General features: G+C 57.5%; 1 protein-coding gene across 1 annotated transcript in view; it reads right to left on the reverse strand.

The window, feature by feature from the left end:
• PAX7 (paired box 7) overlaps positions 1-15,170 on the reverse strand; it is a 100,757-nt gene that overhangs the window by 49,962 nt on the left and 35,625 nt on the right. The window lies entirely within an intron of this gene.

Raw genomic sequence — 15,170 nt, forward strand, 5'->3', positions numbered from 1 at the left:
ACAAGGGACAACCTCCTCCTCCCTCCCTAAAATACCTAATACGGACTCTTAGGTGTTACGTGTTCTGGGCCGGGAGCAGAGCACGTGCCGAGGCCTGGCACAGCAAAGGGCATGATGGGCAACGTGGTCATGGGGCCGTGTCCACAGCGGGACGTCATCCGGTGTGGAGGAACGCCCCTCTGCCCCGGTCCCCTTCCCTCCATCCCATCTCGGCCTTTGGGTGGTCATCCCTGCTATTTCCTGGCCATGGCCAGGTCGTCCCTGGTTGTGACGCCGCATGACAAGGGAACCAATGGCAAGCGAACGTTCCCTTCATTGTCTACACCGTTCCCTAAAGGCAGAGACCTGAGGTCAGATCCGACCCCCTCCTCTCCCGTTTCCCGGCTGCCCAGCTTCCTGTCATTGAGGGGAGGCCAGGCTGGCACAGCTGGCGCCCTTGGGGCACCTTCCCCAGCACATCTGGGGCTCAAAGCCAAAAACGACTAGCCCCAAGGATTCAATCCTGAAATTCACTGCGGTCCGCAGAGGAGCCTGGGGCGGGGGGGGGGGGTCACGTGGGCAGAGTGGACACGGAGCACGCTCATTAGACAGAGGATTTGGGGTGGGCGCTGGGAGAGCAGCCACTTTGCCCCCATGCAGCTGTGAGATGGAAAGGTCCCAAAAAGGGGTGGGACAGGGCCAGTGCAGGGGTGCGGTGGCCCCAACACAGAGGGATAGGGCGAGGGACCCTCTCTCTGGGTTCCTGGGTCCTGTCTCTGCTCAGGGATGTGGGGAGTCCAATACAGAGCAAGGATAAAACAGCCCCGCCTCCAACCGTATGGGGGGAAAACAGCCTCTGTCTTAGGAAGCTCCCAATCTGATGGAGGAGGTATCGCGCCTCTTCTGGGAATTTCCCGGTCTGATGGAGGAAACCTCGCTTCCGGAGGAGTTGGGGCCGGGTCAGAACACCGACAGCTGCAGGACTCACAGCGCCTCAGAGCGCCCTGAACACAGAACAGGATGAGGGACAGCAAGGGGGACGGGAGCTGCCGGGTTTGTCGAAGCTTAAGAGTGGGCAGGATGGAGGTGTGCGCAGGCCGAGTCCAGCCCAGGCCGGGTTGACGGAAGTGGATAGATTATCACCGGGGAGCCTCTTTTCCAGCCTCTACCTCAGCCTCCACCCCTCCTTCCCAGCCTGCGGGTTCTCACAGCCGCTGACCCCGGAAGCCTCGGCTACGCGGTGAGGCCCCAACACCGTCAGCCCTGCCCGTGTGCGGAGACTCACCCCGTCACCCCCCAGGTTCCCTGGCCAGCTCTTGGCATCATCCTTAAATGACCAAGCCAGGCTGCCTCGCACCGCCGTGCCTCTGACCGTGAGCTTCCTCTGCTCGGAGCACCGCACCCCCTTCGCTGGGCTCCCTCTGCTCATCCAGCAGAACCCAGTTCATGGGGGGGCCTCCCCTCCCCAGCAAGGCTTCCTGAGCACACCCACACTGGTCTCCGTGCCCCTTCTTGGGCCCTCAGAGCTCCTCAGGGGAACCCAACCTGCCTATTTCTGGGTCTCTTGGTCCCCATTGGGCTGGGAGATCAGGCACTGTGCCCAGCACACAGCAGGTGCTCAGCAAAGGCTTCTTGGATGCATAGGGCTTGACAGAACAATTACAAAGTTCCTCCTGAACCCCGACACGCTGCAACAGTCATCACCCTATGCACGTGCACCGCACCCTACAGTTTGCAAGCTCTGTCCCCAGTCTACCACAGTCTCTCCCAATAACGCTGACGGGAGAGCAGGCAATATCAGCCCCATTTTACAGATGATCGGTGGAGTCCCGGGGGCAGCGAGGCTGGGAAGCAAACCCAGGACTCAGGACTCACAGCCCAGGGAGAGTCACCTTTGCCCCGGAGTAGTTCCAGATGGTGAAGCATTCCATTTCCGAGCATGAAAACCGAGGTGGCTCGTTCTCCATCCCCGCCCCCCAACCTTCCCAGCTCTCCTTTTGGCCAGAGGAAGACCCTGGAAATGGGATGGGCCTACCAACTTCTCAGAAGGCAGGAGGCAGCTGGCCAGCTGCAGATCCCTGTCATCCTGGATCTGAGGAAGCCAGCGGTGGCCTTGAGGTTTGGGGTCAGTCTCCCAGCTGCCCGACCACCCAGCGACGCCCTCCCACCCCACCCCAGCCCCACGCTCCCCTCCCTGCTGCCTCCTAACCCAGTCTTTATTACAGTTTAACATAGGCCCCGCGCGAGCCGCGGCAGAGAAACGAATCACATAATAGTTGATATGCGTTTTAATCAAGTAATTCGGGCAGAGCCGAGAGCTGGCGAGTGTGGACCTGGCGTCCCTGAATACCAAACAGGCCTGGGCGCAGGGCTCGGAAAATGGAAAAGTCATTTACAGCTCAGCTGGGGGCCGGGCGGGCTGGGGCCCAGGCGGGAGCCCCTCCCGGCCCCTCCGCAGAACCGCTCAGCTGTAACCAGCGCGCGGTGCGCAAGGCTGGGGATGCCCGTGGGAGCCCGGCCCCACACAAGGGCTGGCAACCCGGGTCCCAGGCTCAGGCCCGGCTGGGGCGGGGGGTGGCGGAGAGGCGGGGTTCGGATGGACCCATGTGAAAGCTCCCTGGAAGCCAGCTCCTCCTGTCCACCTCCTCTGCCTGCCCTCCTCTTGGGTGCCCATCTCAGCACGGCCTGGCGCTCAGCCCTTACAGCCTCGTCCTCTCTCTTCATGCCCCCTCCATGCCACCAGGCCAGCACCAGAGCCGGGAGATTCAGAATCCCCATTGGCTCTGAACCCACCCTATAGCCCAACCCCCTCCCACCTCATCCTGCCTCAGTTTGCCCTCTCCTCTCTCCCTGGACTCCAGCAACCATCTCCTGCTCCAGCAACCACCGGTCTTTGCATAGGCTGTGCCCTCGGCCTGGAGCACCCTCCCCGTGCCCGCCTCGGCCTGAGTTTGCAGCTGTCCAGGCCAAAGTCGAACAGGGCGTCTACAGGCACAGGCCTCTGATGCAGTTTGCCTGGATTCTGTGGATTCCATGCATGTAAAACATGGACAATATTAGGCATCCCCCCACCCCACCCCCACCGCCCATCTTCCTTGCTTTCCCTTTTTTTCCCACACCACGTATCACAATCAGATGGGTTAACTATTCTGTTTTATTGCCCCCTCCCCCCAGCCAACCATCATCCTGGCCATCTGTGGCGCTCCACGACGATGGGTGGTTTCATCTTTTTTGTTCACTGATAAATCTCCAATGTTTGGCACAGAGTGGATGCCCGAATATCTGTCGAATGAACGAATGAGTGAACGAATGAGTAAACAAGAGGCTAGACTAAGGCACACGTATCAGCATCACAGACGACAGTGCTCGGTAAACGTGAGCTTCCACGGGTCCTCGCCCTTCCTGATCAGCTTGGGATCACTCCTCCAGGAGGCCTCCCGAGGCTGCCGCCCTCGCTCCAGCTCTGGGGTGCCCACCTCTGTGCTCTCAGAGGGCTGGGGCTCAGCCACACCGTCCACACCTGGTTCACGTCAGTCCTGCTTTCTGGGAGGCCTCCCACTCCACACCCCAGGCGATTTCTCAGCCACTGAGTCAACAGGCCCAACTTCATTCTCCCGAATCAAGGATGGGAAGGAGCAAGGAGGGTGTCTTTAGAAAATGGGGCGGGATCTCACTTTATCACAACCTAAACCCGACAAAACTCTCCTTTCTCCAGGAAGTCCCCCCTCCATCCCCACCAGGTGGCCTTTTTTTTTTGTAACCTTGAAACTGCAGGTACATAATGTGCGTTACAAAATGTGGGCCCCCCTCCACCCAGTGGGGTGTTCTCAGATCCCAGCTTCTCTGCTAATGGCCTAGTACCGTCCTCAGGCGCTAGAGGGCACTCTGCATACACCCTGCTAGGAAGGGGCACCCTGGGAAGGAGGAGGTAGTACTGTCTGGGCCGGTACTGTGTAGTTGCACCGGAATTCAGAGCCACGCTGTCTCGCGACGGAACCGGAGCTGTTCTGCACGGATCTGTGTGAACCTAAGCACGAGCCCCACGTGGGAGAGAAGGGAGGGTTCGCAGAGGGCTGGGACCGTCCGGGTGCAGGGAATCCCAGACTAAGGTTTCCCTGCCTGAGCAAGAGCTGGAAACTGAAGACGTCAAGAGGGTCATTCCAACTCGGTCTCTTTAACCCGCTGGCCTCATACACAGAAAACCCGGAGTTCCGGAAGAGGGGACCGCAGCTGCAGGTGGGGGGGAGGGGAGGTGGCTTGGGGGCAGGAGGAGCTCGGCTCACCAGCCCCTTTCACACCCTTCCTGCGGCTTTAAGACAATCTTGAAAATAATCATCAGTTTTTTTTTTTTTTTTTTTTTTTTTTTTTTACTTCTTCGTTGGACGATTTCAGCCACTTTCTCATCGACCTCGTGTAAGGACAGGAAGAGCGATGCTTGGTGCTGGGGCGACAGCAGAGCTTGCTACGTCAGCGCCCGAAGGAAGCCTGCCACCGTCGGGTCCCATCTTATGGCACGTGGCCCAGGTGGCCAGGGGCAGGTGCGGGGAGGGAAGCCGTGGGGTCAGATGGACCTGGGCTTCGAGTCTGCATTTGCTCCCAATAAGCTATAGATGCTGCGTGGCGTGGTTCAACATTTGAGCCTCATTCCCGTCATTTCTAAAATGGGATTTGGAGGTGGGGGTGGGCGGAGGGGGTCTGGGGTCCCCGGCTCAGCGGCTCTCCTCCAGACCCAGTCTCTCCTCTCATTCATACAGCCTGGCAGGGGGAGGAGCTGGCCCTCCAGGCTCACGCCCTGAGCTGCCATGTGACCCTGAGCATGTCACCTGCCCTCCTGGGCTCCCCATTCCCCCCCCCCCCCCCCCCCCCGGGAATAAGAGCTCCGGGCGCCTCCTCAGGGCGCCGCGTGGCTGCAGGATGGGAACCTCAAGAAACATCAGATGGTGCCTCTGATGCAGTGATCACAGCCTGCTCCCCACACTCTCTCGGGAAATTTACTCCCCTCCTCTGGGTCGCAGATTCTACATCTGCAAAACGAGGAAAGGAATAATAGAGCCATTACGGACGAAGATTAAATGAATTGCTACAAGACAAGGGTTTCTAACAGTGCCAGGCATACAGTAAGTGCTCAATATACGCGAGCTATTATCATTATTGCTGCTGGGGTTTTTAAAATTAATTTATTTTTTTAAAGATTTTATTTATTTATTCATGAGAGACACACAGAGAAGAGGCAGAGACACAGGCAGAGGGAGGAGCAGGTTCCCTCTGGGGAGGCCAACATGGGACTCGATCCCGGGACACCAGGATCACGCCCTGGGCTGAAGGCAGGTGCTAAACCACTGAGCCACCCAGGCGTCCCACTGCTGGGGTTTTTTAAGAATTTTATTTTGAAGTCATCTCTGTCCCCGACTGGGGCCCGAACTCACAACCCCAAGATCAAGAGTCGCACGCTCTACCGCCTGAGCCAGCCAGGCGCCCCTCCTTCTGCAGTTAATATTGGGGGTGGCATACGGCGAGAACTCAACCTTCCTCTGCACCCCCCCTCCAGAGGCAAGCACAAAGGAATGAATGCTTGTGTGAATGAATGATTCAATGAATGGTGACCGCTTTGGCATCCTTAATTATTTATCCCAGGGCCAGTGCTTGGCACAGACCTGGGCGGGCCCCCACCCTCCTGCTCCCAGGGCTGGGGGGGTGGCGGGGGACACGACATCCCAGAGCTCAGGTAAGGCACCTGCTGGCGCACAAGAGCTCACCAGCCCCAAGGACCAAAGAGGGAGCCAGGCCCTCAGGAAGCGGGGCCTGGGAAGGCCAGGCTCGAGGCCTCGAGGTCAGCGAAGGGGAACCAGCAGCTGGGGCGCCAGCGGCCAGATGAAGCTGCCCTGCGTGGCGGCGAGGAAGCAGCAGGCTGGCCACCCGTCGGCGCCCCACAAAGCCACTGTGAAAGGGCCAGACGCCTGAGAAGCCAAGCCTGCCCGACCGACCGACCGACCGACCGGCTGTCCCCGCCACCGCCTCACGCCTCCTCCCTGCTGGAACTCGGGGAGCCACAGGGGTTCAGCCAGTTGCAAAGTCATCCAAGGAGGCAGAGGCGGAAAAGGGCTCAGCCCCCCGGGCTGCTGCTTCCATCCGTCCTGCCTCCGTCCGTCCATCAAACCCCCTGCCTCTGGACTCGGCCCCGAGGAAGGGCCGCAGCCTGGGGCTCGCTGGACCCTCGGACCCTGAACACGGGGCTCTGTGGCCTCACCAAGTCTCCTACGGCAGGACTGGGCATGAAGGCGGCAGGGGAATAAACCTCAAGGTGGCTGATGTGTCCTGGCCGCACCCCGTGCCTTTCCTGCAGTGACTCAGAGTCCCACAGCAGCCCCATCCTACAGGCACACGGGGGACACTAACTCCACGGTCCAATGACAGGTAAAGCTGGGCAGCTGGCCCCAGAGGCCTACGGGAGCCTGGCGTCCGAGGTCCCTGCGCTGGCCCAGGACCTCGCTGCAGCCTGGGGTGACGGCCTCCCTCACCTGGTTCCTAGTTCGCCATCCTGCAGAGCTGCACCCAGAGCCCAGTGCCACCACGAGGCCCTCCCTGAATCCCGGGGCATCCGCCACCCGCGCTACCCGGCCAGCACTTGGCATCGACCGACTCCTGCTGGGGACCGACGGTTAACATTTAATCCATATGCTCTGTTTGCCAAATACACCCGATCCTCCGGCTTGTAAGAGCTTTCTCTGAACTTCTTGTGTGTGAGGACTGGGTGTCCCCTCCATCGAACTGAGGACACCCTGGCAGAGACAGAGGTTGTGCCTTCCCGATAAGACTGGACAATCTTGAGGGTGGAAACTCATTTCTCTATTACAGCTGGGTATCACCCTGCCCTGGTAATGGCGCTGTGGTTCCTATCATTCTAGAATGTTCTTTTTTTTTAAAGATTTTATTTATTTATTCATGAGAGACACAGAGAGAGAGAGAGGCAGAGACATAGGCAGAGGGAGAAGCAGGCTCCATGTGGGGAGCCCGATGCAGGACTCGATCCCAGGACCCCCGGGATCATGCCCTGAGCTGAAGGCAGATGCTCAACCGCTGAGCCATCCGGGTGCTCCCACTCTAGAATGTTCTTAATGACAGTCGTTGGTAGGAATTGCAGCCATCGGTTTAACAAAGAAACCCTGCACTTTGTCATCACAGACACAGTAAGAATGACTCAGGCTTCCCCAGAGCCACAGATTCTGTCTCAGGACTCTGTGCTGAGTCATTTCTATCCATCCAACTTCCAACCATCCCCACCTCCACTTTCTTTAAATAGGGGCTCCCAGAAAGCTCCAACACCCAATGTCACGTTCCACGTCAGGGAGCACAGAGGAGCGTGTGCCCAACAGGTATTCATTAAACACCTACTGGATGCCCCACAGCCCCACACTGAGCAAAGCTCCCGCAACGAATGCCCACCACTAGGGAAACCAGCAGGTATCTCAGAATCCTGCCTTTAGACCGAGGACCACTCCCTTAAAAGTGGGCAGAGGTGCAGGCTGAGCCCACAACATGAATGTGAAGGTCGAGCAGGATCGCTGGAAAGGCAAGCCAGGCCTCCCCCGACACCGGGGCGAGTGGCGTTAATGGAGGCCAGCCTCCCTCCTTGGAAGCTAAAAGCTCGGGACGCCCGGATAGTTCAGAGGTTGAGCGTCTGCCTTTGGCTCAGGTCCTGATCCCAGAATCCGGAATCGAGTCCCACATCAGGCTCCCTGCATGGAGCCTGCTTCTCCCTCTGCCTATGTCTCTGCCTCTGTCTCTGTGTCTCCCATGAATAAATAAATAAATAAAATGTTTTTAAAAAAAAAAAGAATCTAAAAGCTCTACCTGGGAAGCCCACCTAATGGAACAGGCTTCCCCTCTGTAGACCAACACCAAAGCCATCAACTGGAGTGACTTCCCCACCTACTGCTGCCTCCAGAACTCCAGATTAAAATGCAAATACTCACTGCAGAAGTGCCCCCTACACTGGCTACAGACACCCATTCCCCACACCCCCCACCCCGCCAGATGAGGCAACTGTCACCTCGCCCAGAGGCGGGTCCCCAGGGGGGCTGGCTGGAACGACCAGGGGCTCTGGACGACAACCCTGAAGCTTGCTCCTGACTTTGCCTCCAACTTGCTGTATGACCTTTGGCACACGTCTTAATTCCTTCCTGAGCATCATTTTCTCTATCCTCCTGGATCTTTAGGAACAACCCTGAGAAGGCGGCCTGGGCTATATCTGATTTATTCACCACTTCACACTCCCAGAGTTTAGTACCATTCCTGGCACACAATAGGGCTTTCAATAAATGCCTGTTGCTGGATAAATAGTGATCGATTGATGAAGCCAAGAAGGAGCTCCAGAAGGGACTGGGGTTCTAAGTTGGGGGTGCAGGGCGGGCTTCAAGACCCCCTGAAATCATCTGATTCTCATAGGGACAGGGAAGGACAGATTTCACGACCATCATCCGCTTCTCAGTGGTCCCCAGGCCCTTCTTCTTCTCTTAGGGGACAGGGGTAGGGAAGAAGGCTTATGTCTCCCCACCCCTCCCCGCCTCTCCCTAGGCCAGTCCTGGGCCCCTCGTGTCTCGGGCTGGGCTGGTCGCTGGGCAGCCGGAGGCCTTTCATGGTGCATTCTCGGCCGCCCCTCCCCGCCCTCTCTCCCCAGCAACTCCACCCTGTCATGCTCCCATCAATCTGCCGCAACCGGGCCTCTCCAGCTGGCCTGGCCGGGCTGTTCCCAGGCAGAGCAGGTCCACAGTGGAAGGTGGTGGAAAAATGTGGACAAATTTCTGATTTGCAACACTCTGGGAAAGAGTTTATTGCCATTGTTTGAGGACGAATGTATAAATAAAGCAAGGCGAAGATTGCAGGGGGAGGCCGATGAAAGGCAGAAAACGAGAAATTTTATGGCCATAAGGAGCGTACTCTAATGGTGATTTTTGAGGCACTGGACCATGGTAGTTACTTAGCCAAATGATCGCTGTGAAGCTGGGCAAGGCGGCTTATTTCTTAATTACTGTTACGTATTATGTCAGGCAGATGCCCCAACCCTGGAAAACTTGGTCCTGAAGCAGCCACCGGCTCCGAGTCAGGTCCCCGGGGCCAGGATGCTGGCCAGCCGGTGGGAGGGCCATCACCTGCACCCACTGATTGCAGGGGGCCCCCCAGGGCCTGCCGCCCTCCCTCCTGGCCCGGGCTCCTGCCCCCCAGGTGTGAATCCAATCACCCCACACACAGGTGTTGGGCTTGTGCAGGTTCTGAGCTACCCACGGCTGAGACTGCACAGAGCAAAACAGACGCGATGTCTGGCTTCCAAAGATATTCATGGAAAGCAGTTAGGGGCTCATCTGGGCCTCCTCACTGTGGGTCTCTGTGCAGGATGACTCGGGTCAGGACGGGGTGGGGGGAGGCAGGCTGGGTGGTCAGAAGAGCGCCGGTGTGGGGAGGACGGGGTGGCTGTGACCCGCTGTGCCCCCTGCTACCCAGCCTCTGTTTCTTCACCTGTAAGAAAAGGGGGCGGGACTACATCATCCCCCTTTGGGTCGGGATTCCAAGATGCTGGGACTCTCTTGCTCTCACAGCCAGCGAGGTTGATTTGACAGGCACCTGCCCTGTGGAACACTTTTCTCTTATGGGTTCACCGCTGCCAAGTAAGGCAGTAACAGAAGGAAGAAGGGGGTTACGGCTTACTGAGGGCGTCCTGTGCGCCAGGAGGAGCTCAGCGTGCATGATGTCCTCTCATGGAATCCCTCCCAGTCACCTCAGGGGCCAGTGCTCCTCGGGAGACGCTCAGAAAGGAGGGGAGACTTTCTCAGATGCTGAGCGGTGAAGCTTCCATTCAACCCAGGTAGGTCCCAAAAGTCACCAAATACATTTCAGGTAAATCGAGCCACGTCCCTAGCACCTTCTGGACCAGCGTCAGGGCATCAGAATCCCCTGGAGGGCACCTTGAAACACAGGTCCCGGGGTGGGGGGTAGGGGAGCTTCTGATTGGGGAGATGGAGCCAAGAGGGTGCATTTCCAGGTCGGCAGGTGGTGCTGATGCTGCGGGAGGGCCGGGAGCGGGGCGGGAGGCGCCACACTTTGAGAACCACAGTTCTGCCGAAATTCGGAGAAAAATAGCGACAGCAGCCACAAAGAGCATGCTGCTCTGGGGAAAGGGAGAACCATACAGGGCTTCTTACCTCTCCTCGGAACGGAGGGACTGAAAGACAGTGGCAAGCCCTCAGCTCCCACCCGCGGACCCCAAACCGGACCTGTGCTTCCCCCTGGGGTTGGCGGGGAGGAGACTCAGCCCAAGGTGGCCCCAGCCAGGGAGCAAGCTTGGCAGGTGAACTTCCTTCTCTGTAGCCCTGTTTCTGCCACTTGCCACGGTGTCTGGGTCATCAGATCCTTTTTCTTTTTTTATTCTTTTTCTAAAGATTATTTATTTATGTATTTAAAAGGAGAGAGAGCAAGCATGAGTGGGCAGAGAGGCAGCAGGAGAGGGAGAAGCAGACGCCCCTCTGAGCAGGGAGCCCACGTGGGGTTCGATCCCAGGACCCTGAGATCACAACCTGAGCTGAAGGCAGATGCTTAACTGACTGAGCCACCTGGGCACCCCTGGGTCATCGGATTCTTGGCAGACCACAGCCCAGGATCCCTGGAGCCCTCACCAGGACCCAGCCTGTCCCACCCCACCCCAGCCTCCGGATCTACCTCTCTCCACCCCTTCTCTCCACCCTGGCTCCCTACCTAGGTCCTCTTTCCCTTCCTCCATCGTCCTTCCCTCCACGCTCACCAATCAGACTCTGTTACCCCATATTAACAAAGAGTTGTCACCGTATCAGGAGGCTGACCTTTCCAAGGCTGACGTCAGGGACCGCACCTGACACCTGCTTCCTCTGTGACCCATCTTCCCGTCTCCTAGCTTGAATTATTTGGAGGGGCAATGTTTCTGTTGCAGGAGAATGATGACTTTTTTTTTCTTCTTTTATCTGGTTTGTTCATCATTTTTATTCCCAATGCCCAGAAGAGGGCTTGGCTCACGGGAAGAGCTCAACACATGTTTGTCCAATGAATGAATGAATGAATGAATGAGTGGCCTCTTCCTATATGCCCAGATCCGTGCAAGAACTTGGAACGTTTCCGCAGACGCCTGGGACAGTTTGCTATTCAAGCCAACGTGACTGTTGGTGAGGATGTTAGGATCATCCCGCACAACCACCTCATTACAGATGTATTTATGCGACGCCAGACACCTGGCCCCACGCTGAGAGCCCCAGCTAACCAGCTGAACAGCTCCAAGAGGTCCGGGGGATTGACGCTCTGTAAACCAACATACAGGGACTCCGCTGAATTCTCCCTTCTGCATCCAGATGTTTGGTCCACTCAGAGGTGGCCCAGAAGCAAATGTGGGGTCTTAATGAAAGCTTCGGAATCGCCTCCACTGGGGTGATCCCTCAGCCCGCCCGGACTGCCAGGATCTCACCGCTAACAGTCAGACGGCTTTGGAAGTGGGTTGCTCAGAGGGAGCCCGTTTTTAAGGGAGTTAAAATCCAATTTGATCCTGCTGCTTACGCCTTTTCTAGTTTGATGTGTTTTTGATAAAAAAAATTTTTTTTGATCAATAAAAATAAAATCTGTTACTCGCACCCTGGGGCAAATTATTGCTCCGGGCCCCGTTTGCTGAATCTTGATAGAATAAATAATGTTATTTTTCCAAAATGTGGCCAGCCATAGGTTAGTTACGTTAAACCAGCGTAGAGGGTGGGTGCGGGGGGATCTGAAAACACACTGGTTCTCAGAGGGCAAAAATCAGGCCTCGAGGGGGAGAGGGATTGGGCTCCCCAGTCCTAAAGAACAAGCGGTCCTCCCCTCAGAGATGAAACAGTGATGCTCTTACCTGCTGCCAGGTACTGTGCGTGGCATGCGTAACAGGCGTCACCCCGCAACACTCAGACCTGGCGGGGGCACGGATATTGGAGCAGTTCCAAGGAGAAGACCCCGGGAAAGGCAGTGGTTTACCCAAGGTCACACAGTTGCCCGTGGCCGTGCCAGGACTGGGACTCAGGTCTGTCGGGACGCTGAGCCTGAGTGCAGACCCCCTGCCACCCTCCCTCTCGCCCTTCCCTTCCACCCGGGTGCCATACTGTGCTGACTCCAAATAGCCCCGATCCGGGCAGCTGGAAAGGCCACCACCCTCTGGCCTGGGGCTGTAGGTGGTGGGAGACGACGTGGCATCTGAGATCCGGAGAAATATCATGGGAAGCTGCTGGGTCCTGTGCTTTGGGGAATTAACGTGGAAGGACACACATCCCACTGTTCTAGCCATGGTCCTATTGTGTGCGTGCATGTGCTTATGATTCCGGGCAATTTTGCTTTCTGTTATGTATTTCCAACACCAGCATTGACAACAAAATATGACCTTTTAGTAAAAGAAGCTTATGTGTCCCGCAAGAGGACGGAGAAGAGGGGGACCGCTTGGCGGCCTCACAGGCTGCATGCCAGTCCTGTGTGATACCAGCCGGGGGGACCCAGGGATTAGATTCAGAGGCTCGGGATCCCTGGGTGGCGCAGCGGTTTAGCGCCTGCCTTTGGCCCAGGGCGGGATCCTGGAGACCCGGGATCGAATCCCACGTCGGGCTCCCGGTGCATGGAGCCTGCTTCTCCCTCTGCCTGTGTCTCTGCCTCTCTCTGTCTGTGACTATCATAAATAAAAAAAAAAAAAAAAAAAAAAGATTCAGAGGCTCATGGGGATCCCTGGGTGGCTCAGCGGTTTAGCGCCTGCCTTCAGCCGACGGTGTCATCCTGGAGACCTGGGATTGAGTCCCGCATCGGGCTCCCTGCATGGAGCCTGCTTCTTCCTCTGCCTGTGTCTCTGCCTCTCTCTCTGTGTGTCTCTCATGGATAAATAAATAAAATCTTAAAAAAAAAAAAAAAGATTCAGAGGCTCAGAAATTCTGAGTCAGGGGAATTCTCAAGCGCGCCTGGGAATGAGGAAGGTGTAGGAGGTGGGGAGGCTGGTAACCTCCCTGGCTGCCGAAGGAGAGAAATAAGCCAACCCTGAGCACCCAGGGTCTGCGGAGGCCAGCTCATACGTCCCCTCGTTCCACCCCGATGACTCGACCCTTAAGGACTTGTATCCTGCTCGTTCTAACAGAAGCTCACGTTAAGCCACCAACTCAAAGACATAAAGCGGAGACGAGCTGCAGGATTCGAATCCACGCCAGCGGAGCCTCCCGCAATTCGGGGAGGGGCAACGCCTCCCCGGAGCCCGGTGTTTACCCTCCCAGCCCCCTCGCACACAGCCACAGGGGCCCCCCAGCCCAACCTCCAGCTTCCATCGCTCTCAGGCTCGGCCGCCTGCCCGCTAATTAGATTCCCCTGGAAATAAGAGTGCATTGTACAGTCCCGCTAAAGGCAAACTGATTTCACAATTTCTTTTCTTTCCTTCTCTTAATAACTCGCAATGTCTCAAGGAGGTTTTACTTACAGCCTGCACACTGGAAAATTATTCTGTCTCTCATGCACTCATTTTTCTCTTAAGGAAAATTGAAAACTGGATTTCTCCTCCATCACCAGCCCCTCTCTCTTAGCCTATCTTGTGCCCAGACTATTCTAGTCCTTGGCCCCTCTATACCTTGCAAGCAAGCCCCCCCGCCCCCCACCGCCTTCCTGCCCCACAGCCTGGAAAGGCTGGCAGCCCCCACTGATCTTGGGAACAGTGAGGCGTCTTTCAAAAGTTTAGAGAGGGGCCGGAGGGAGGGAGGGAGGCGTGCGGTGGGGGGCAAAGCGGGCAAAGCGGTCCGCTCCGCTGTGGGATGCATTTGCCTCCGGAGAACTGGACTGGGTCCAGCACTTTTGAGGTAGGCGCTGGGTGAGTGAGGGGCCTTTATTGGTCCCATCGGGTTCCCGTTAAGTGTCAGGGAGTAAATTACAAACAAATGGGTCCCATTTCCATTTCTGAAGGCATCTCCCGCCCTGCCTTCACCCTCCACCTTTGTGGGTACATCCCCTACAGCGGTGCCTGATGGGAAGGGGAGCCAGGTGGATGGTGGCACACAGGTGTGGGTTGGGGTCCGCACAGCCCGCAGTCCCGGCCGGCCGGCTGGCACCCGCTCCCCACAACCCCGGGGGCCAGACTGGCAAGTGACGTGTGATAGATGGACAGATGCACGGAGAGACGGACACCCCGGGCGACTGCGGATCTGGGCTACACATCAGCAGGTTTCATGAATTAGGGTTTGAGAGCCCCCCCCCTCAAGGGGAAGCAAGAGGGGGGGAGGGGGTGCTTGCTGGAGAATGAGGCCTGGGTGGGGGCTGGGCACAGGGTGCTACCAGAAAGGCCACAGCCGTGGGCTGGAGCCAGGGAGGGATGCCGAAGGTCCCTGAGCCTGGCACCCGGGACGTGGGGGGCAGAACGGGACCACGAGCAGGGTCCACCGCCAGCCTCTGCCCACTTCCTGGCATCTGCTGCCCCTGCTCCCACAATGGGAGCTGGAAGCAGGAGAAGGATCCAGCCACACCCATGCAAACAACTGATCTCATGGTAACTGGGACCTTTCACGGGGCACCAAGGCCTGCGCGGTTATGGTCTCATGGATCCCGGCCTTAGCGCCACCACTTCATGGAAAAGGGCCCTGGAAGGCAGAGAAGCCATCACTGGTGGTCACTACAGGTCACAGGAAGCGCTCGCCGCCGTGCAGGGCACCGCAGAGGGTTTTGTGCAGATTAGTGTCCTCAAGGGCTGCAACAACGTCACACTATTATTCCCCTTACAGGTAAGGAAACCAAGGCTCAGAGAGGCAGAGAGTGTGGGGCGCATCTCCGGTCTGGGGCAGGCACTGGCTTCCCCAGCCAGGATGGCTTCTCTGGATAGACTGGGTCTCTAATGTTTGAGACCTCCTCTCTGTGTCAGGGGAGTCCAGAGGTTCAAGCTAGAAGCAGCCTAGGGGGTAACTCAGTCCCCTCTCATTGTCTTACAGATGAGCCCAAAGAGGGTGTGTACTTGCCAGAGGCCACACAGCAGGTCAGTGGAAGGGCTCATCCTGCTGTGGCTCAGAAACCCACAGACACTCTCAGGGTGTGTCCGCAAAGGGTGCAGGGGTGGCCCACAGCAGGCCTCCCCAGGCAGGAATGCCCTGATTGCCGCCGGTAACTTGGTGCTAAGGCCTGGGGCCACTGAGTCAGGACAGGCC

Source organism: Canis lupus, chromosome 2, assembly GCF_011100685.1.
Source record: "Canis lupus familiaris isolate Mischka breed German Shepherd chromosome 2, alternate assembly UU_Cfam_GSD_1.0, whole genome shotgun sequence".
In the NCBI taxonomy this organism is placed as follows: domain Eukaryota; kingdom Metazoa; phylum Chordata; class Mammalia; order Carnivora; family Canidae; genus Canis; species Canis lupus.